General features: G+C 32.1%; 1 pseudogene; it reads left to right on the top strand.

The window, feature by feature from the left end:
- The window catches only part of LOC115878247, a 23246-nt pseudogene extending 17652 nt beyond the window's left edge, over nucleotides 1-5594 (top strand).
- Nucleotides 5595-6885: the final 1291 nt, after the last annotated feature.

Genomic DNA, 6885 nt, shown 5'->3' with positions numbered 1-6885 from the left:
GGTGCTACTAGTATGGGATTCTTGTCGCATAATAATGAATATTACGTTTTATTTAAGATAAAATCCATTATAAAGCATTAGGTAGCTTTAATCAGACAATCAAATTTTAGTTAAAAGTCCCAATCTTCAAGGAACTGTGTATACATATGTACAGGTTTGAATCACCCTGTATGTTTTTTTTTTTTTTTTTTGAAATGTGTGCTGCTAAATGGCCCTGGATCTTAGCGTAAAGATTGGAAATAAAAAATCACAAAACCAAAATCTAAATAGGTAAAAAGCTTTTTTTTTTTTATTATATATATTATTGGTATGTATAAAACTAGTAGCCTAAGAATCATTTACAGTTCGTCCCATCTCTAAAAAGGTAATCACACCGTACAAATAACTATAGGAAGAGGTATTTGTATTGTACGGTGGTAAAACTTGTCTAAACAAGAACGAAGGGGCAGATATGTTTTTCTCGTCTGTGGTAATGTTTAGAAGGGGAGTTAAATTACCGCGACCTTATAGATCTATTGTGGCCCGTCCATCTGTAAATATCGATAACTCAAAACCGCTAAAACCGATTTTAACCAAAATTTGGCAACAAAAATACTATGGCACCCGGGAATCTGGCTATTAGTTTTCGGTGGGGTGAGGTTGGTAAGGGGGTATGGGAGGCGGTAAAAACATTTTAAAAAAATCGTAACCCAAAATTACAGTACCCCAGTAAAACGGGTAACTAATTTAGACAAGAATACATTTGCAATAAAATCTTGTAATAACATCAAAATCAGTCAAAGCTGCAGTAGTTTTGAGATAAAAAAATGGAAAAATTCCCTTTACTTTGAAACCAAAAGAACTGCCTACCAATCCTTTTAATAACATATTTTAGAATGGACATATGGCAATGTGCCTCCTGGCGCCAATTTTTGCTTACAAAAATAGTATTTAATTTAATAAAAAAAAAAAAATATTTACTTTATTATATTTAAAGGGAAGTTTAGGAAAGGGTGCTTCCCCGCTTCCATGGACCGCACGCCGCTGATAATTCGTATATCCGATGAACGGAGGTACGAAATGCAACAACAAATTTAAAAACTGCGTAATTTTCAACCAATCGTCTAAACTAAGTCTCTTTAAATGCAACCATCTTTCTGTCTAGGGCAATATGCTTGCAAGTTGATCAACTTAAACGAGCATTCCGTACAGATTTCAACTCTGGAAACGAACATAACCATTTGGGCCGTAACCGACGATGGCGATGTCGAATCGCAAAAGCACAACATTAAATTTTTACCCGGAATTTTCGTTCAAAAAGAAATCGTCTTGGAAGAAGGCAGCAACACTGGAGAATTGAAAATTCAGGGATTGCCAGAAGTGCTCCGACAAATTTCTGTAAGTTTTTCCTGAAAATTACTCATTCGCGTCGGTTGATTATACGAAAACGGAAAGATGTAGAAACCAAATTTTTTATGGGTATATGTAGAGAGACAATGTGCATAATTTAAAATTATTTTCAAAAGTACAGGGTTTGTCAGAACTAAGATCCATACCAAAGCTATATTTTTTCTTATGGAACACCCGGTATTTTATTTCATTTTTAGATTGTTAGGCATAAAATAAGGCATTTATTATAAGATTTTAATATGTTCAAATGCGTTGGTTTTTGAGATATTTAAACATATTTAAATATGCATGTTATAATAAAAAAAAAATTGTGAACACCCTGTACATTACTTTTCAAAGTTAATTCTTTTGCTGACTTTGAAGCCAGAGAAATAAACTTTACTAAAAAAATGTATTGCTTCCTTAAATTTATACAGGGGTATCAAAAATTGCTGGTCTATTTTAAGTATTTATTTTACATAAAAACTTCGTTATTTTAAATGCAACATTATGTATTTTTTAAAATAAGTTGAAGCAGATTTAATTGCTCTTTCAAACTATATTAGGGTTTCCTATACCTATCTGGCTCAAATTTTGAATAAAAAGCGATTTTTCAATAAAATGGCTTTCAAGATGGCTGGTATCGCCATGGCAATTTGCTAGTAACAGTTAGTAGCTATTTTCAAAATCGACATTAGTTAATTGACTTTATTTAAATTTATAACAGTTTACTTTTATTTAATTTACCTACTATAGTTTAATAAGTAAGTATTTATTATTTTATCAAGAAAAATAAAGAAGTAGTTCTTTGATTTATATTACGATGACTTAAAATTAATAGTAAATAAAAATAATTTCATATTGGATTTTCTATAAAAGAACCAATTAAGGCAAATTAATTTTCTTCAACCTAACCAACGACAGGTTTTTGCCTAATAAAGGTTTTTCATATACATATCAGCTCTTCGAAATAGGAAAAGTAGTTTTTCAAAGGAACGCTTGTCAAGAAAATTCCTATTTGGATATCTTTGAGCATAAACCCTTCAGGCCAACAAGCAATTCTCCTCACAAAATCACTAGAGTAAACGCCACGAATGTTTGGGAGTGATTTATCGCTTGATGAAGTTAGAATCGACACGCGCACTCTCATTTTTACATTAAAAACGTAAATTTTTACCGCAGACGTAGGTTTTTAAAGGCCCGGTCTAATCATCTGCCTGCGCTCCTCCTACTTATTCTAAAATGTTAGCGTGATTGACAAAGACAATACTATATCGCGTTTCTTTGATTGATTCGTTTTTGTGCGTCAGTCCATTGGTGTGCTTGCAGTGCGATTAATGGGGCATTCCATTTTATATTTATAACCAAATATATGTTTTGAAAAGACTTTGACAGGTAAAACAACAAATTGCAACAGATTATATATTGATTATTATATGACTTGAAACACCACGGCACTGGAATTAAGTTTTATGTGACCTTGAACAGATTAGTTCACATGGTAGCGGCCGATGAATCGCTCCCAAACATTCGTGGCGTTTACTATAGTAACATATCCATTCCTTTCCTTCTGCCAGCAGATACTCTTTCATTTTTCTTGATAATATAATAAATAATTACTTAACCTTATTGTAGGTAAATTAAATAAAAATAACCTGTTATAAATGTAAGGTCCATAAACTAAAGTCGATTTTGAAAATAGGTACTAAGTGTAACTAGAAAATTGCCATGGCGACAACAGCCATCTTCATTACAATTTTATTGAAAAATTGCTTTTTATTCAAAATCTGAGCCAGATAGGTATAGGAAACCCTAATTTAGTTTAAAAGCATTTAAATCTGCTTCGATTTATTTTAAAAAAATAGAGGGTGTTGCATTTGAAATAACGAAGTTTTTATGTAAAATAAATATTTAAAATAAACCAGCAATTTTTGGTACCCCTGTATACATTTAAGGCTTCGATTTGTTTTACAAAATAGAGGGTGTTGCATATGAAATAACGAAGTTTTTATGTAAAATAAATATTTAAAATAAACCAGCAATATTTGGTACCCCTGTATATAATTAAGGAAGCAATCAAATTTTTTGTAAAGTTTATTTCTCTGGCTTGAAAGTCAGCACAAGAATTAATTCTGAAAAATAATGTACAAGGTGTTGACAAACTTTTTTATTATAGCATGCATATTTAAATATCTTAAAATATCTCAAAAACCAAAGCTTTTAGACATATTAAACCCTCATAATAAATGTCTTATTTTATGCCCAAGAATCCAAAAATGATATAAAATACCGGGTGTGTGTTCCATAAGAAAAAATATAACTTTGGTATGGATCTTAGTTCTTACACACACTGTACATTTCAAAATAATTTTAAATTATGCACATTGCCTTCCCACATATACTCATAAAATATTTTGTTTCTACATCTTTCCGTTTTCGTATAATCAAGCGAGACGAATGAGGTGCGCCATCCTGTATATTTTTTTACTAACAATCTTTTAAATCTGAAACCCGCTGATGCGCTATTATATCTTTGAGCGAAAAGAAACCGGTGCTGAAAACGGAAAGGTTGTATTTAGTGCAGCTGGATCGACATCATTGAGATTGGCTGACATGACTGATGCGATGGGTATTTTAATTGAGTCTTCTGTTACCAAGCAAACCAGAAAGGTAAAACCTTACATATTTATTAGTAAAAAGGATATACTAAGACGCTTTGAACGATGTTTTAATAACATTGTCACAGATTTATTTTTTGTAAAATTTCTGTGACCTACCTGCTATAGCACAGAATACCTTAGCTACAGTTCACCAAATAAACTTTTAGTCACGTGATTTAGGTTGACCGGTAAAGCGTTGCCCACTTTTATATATTTTCTTTTTAATCAAAATGTTTTAAGAAACAAATTAACTATAAATATATAAACAGTTATTATTTACATCAACAAAACTCACCTTCTTAACAGCACTTAAGGGACATAAAGGGCCATTACTACCGCTTTGCTATTCAAAATATTCTAATAAAGCTATCTTATACACTACGCACTAAAAGAGGTTCTAAAAAGAACAATGTTCGACTGCAAGGTCTGCTAGTAAACATTTTCAAGCTTCAAAGTATCACAACAGTGTTTATTTAAACCAAAAACTCGTAATACAAAACTAAAGTGTTAAAACGAATGACAATGTCAGGAAATAAATAAATAAATTTGGCAACGTGACATTTTTTACAGCAAAGCTACCACCTGAATCCCCAGCGCGAAATTTAAATTCCAGTTGGTCAGCACGGCGCCGAATATATCCATGGTTGGCAACAATGAATTTAAAAATCGCGCCCTCTATTACGTAACTAAAAGTTTAATTGGTATGAAATATAGTTAGGTAGATCTGTGACGACACAGTCAATATATAAATATTTTGGTTTGTATCAATGACTAAAGAATCCAAGGACAAATAACACCCGAGGGCAAATTGCGACGATGTTACCAAACAGTGCCGTGGCACAAATTTTTCTTAACCTAGCTATTTGAAGAGATATTTATATTTTTTGATAAATGTTTTGACTACGCCTATGGTGTATACGGTGGTATCATACTAATTAATTACGAAAAAAACGTATTAAAATGTTAACAAAAGGTACAACACTATTATCGACGTATATCAAACATCAAGTACATATAATATCAGAAAAATAATTATCGAATTCAATAAGAAAACTAAGAAAACGCTAAAAAGGTGGAGCGGACTGATTATTTACATATGAAACGTAACTCCTGACTCTTTCTTATCGCTGCTGCTTTTACACTTGAAAGCTGAACAACTAATCACCATTGTAATAAAGTTTAGACAAAGTTCACTACACACAAACTATTAAAGATCGCTAAAATTGTCGCTGGTGACAAAATGATGACTCATTGTTTGCCATCAAAAGAATGGCGTCTAAGGTCACAAATTCTGCTGCAACCCGTAAATGGACGTTACATGTCCTTATATTCTTTAGTCATTGGTGTATTCAAAGGTGTGTATTCTATGTAACTGATAAATTTCTTCTTGTATTTAAGGTTATAGTGAAAGTGACTGGTGAAATCAAAGGTTTGCCAACCTGTGGCATAGCTAGATCTCCAATTATTAACTTCTTCCAGAATTATAAGTACGCTCTATTAATGGCTGGAGCAATGATCTTAATCTTCTTGCTAACGTTCTACTGTAAGTAAATTTAAAGGTTTAAATACTATTTTTGGCGCTAATTATAAATTCTAGTCATTTGCTCGTTTATTCTCAGAGAACATTTAAAAATTAATTCTCTAGCATTTTACAAAACCACTTATACAAGGTCCGGTAATAGTGCGTCGAGCATCTGTAGCTCCTAGAATAAAAAACTTGGGAAGTTTGTTTAAGTGCAAACCTAAAGTATTCACTAGGATGTATTTCGGGTGTATCTATGAGGTACCCTATGTATAGGGTGGATCAAAAAAGTGTGAGTGGATCGGGATGATTTTTTTAAATGGAACACCCTGTATATTATTGTTTTTTTGGCATATCTTTGGATACAAATCCTAAGATATGAGTAAATATATTTCGATAGTTTCAGAGATATTAATAAATAAATAAAAATATATATTTTTTAGCCTTTCTTAAAAACATTATTAAAAATACAAGAACTGTCCTGAAATCAAAACTATATTAGGTAGGTATTTACTTTAAATGATCTATATTTACTTTGCTATAAATATGGTAATCGTAAATCATACAGGATGTTCAACACTCTAAGCCAAATTTTCAAAAAAAAAATAAAAATTATCTTCAATTTTTTTAAATAGAATTTTTTAAATATTGAAAAATGGACATTTTTTGTATTTGGAGTATTTAAAAAACACTGAAATTATCGAAATATATTTACTCATATTTTAGAATTATATAAAGTGATCTGAAAGAAATGGGGTTTGGAAATAACGGAAATAACTAAATATGGTGTCTACCGATTGGTGCAGAACTATCTAGCATACATCTTAAAATGAAGAGATAAAAGCGGTACAAGGACTACACCTACCTAGAAGTGATATTTGATATAACAGCTACAGATGACAAAGAAATTAAAAAAGGGAAAAAAGGAAGATCAATATACTAAGGGTCGACATTTCTGGTCTTGGGTGCCGATTTTCGTGTGTACAAAGAGTACGGTCAACACTCTTAGTAAAATAAGATGTACTGAATAAAGACAGAAGGCAATTTTTCCAAGCGCATGGAATTTAGCGTCAAATTAAGTAGTTATGTAATAAATACTTCGTATTTTTGCTCTCTCCGACTTACTAGATTGCCATAGCGATTCACTCCTATACGTGTAAACGCCAACCCAAGGTTTCGCTTGCCAGCAGGGTATACGAGACCCTGGTAAAGGGCAGTCTACTCTATGGTGCAAAGACTTGGCGAATAACGGAAGCGGTAGAAACGGATGCCTATAGAAGAACCTTAGGAATTTCCCGAAGAGATAGAGTCCGAAACGAAGAAATCCGACAGAGG

The sequence above is a fragment of the Sitophilus oryzae genome, unplaced genomic scaffold (assembly GCF_002938485.1).
Source record: "Sitophilus oryzae breed Bouriz unplaced genomic scaffold, Soryzae_2.0 scaffold_1503_pilon_pilon, whole genome shotgun sequence".
Taxonomy (NCBI): Eukaryota; Metazoa; Arthropoda; class Insecta; order Coleoptera; family Curculionidae; genus Sitophilus; species Sitophilus oryzae.
This window is presented reverse-complemented; position numbering and strand designations above follow the sequence as displayed.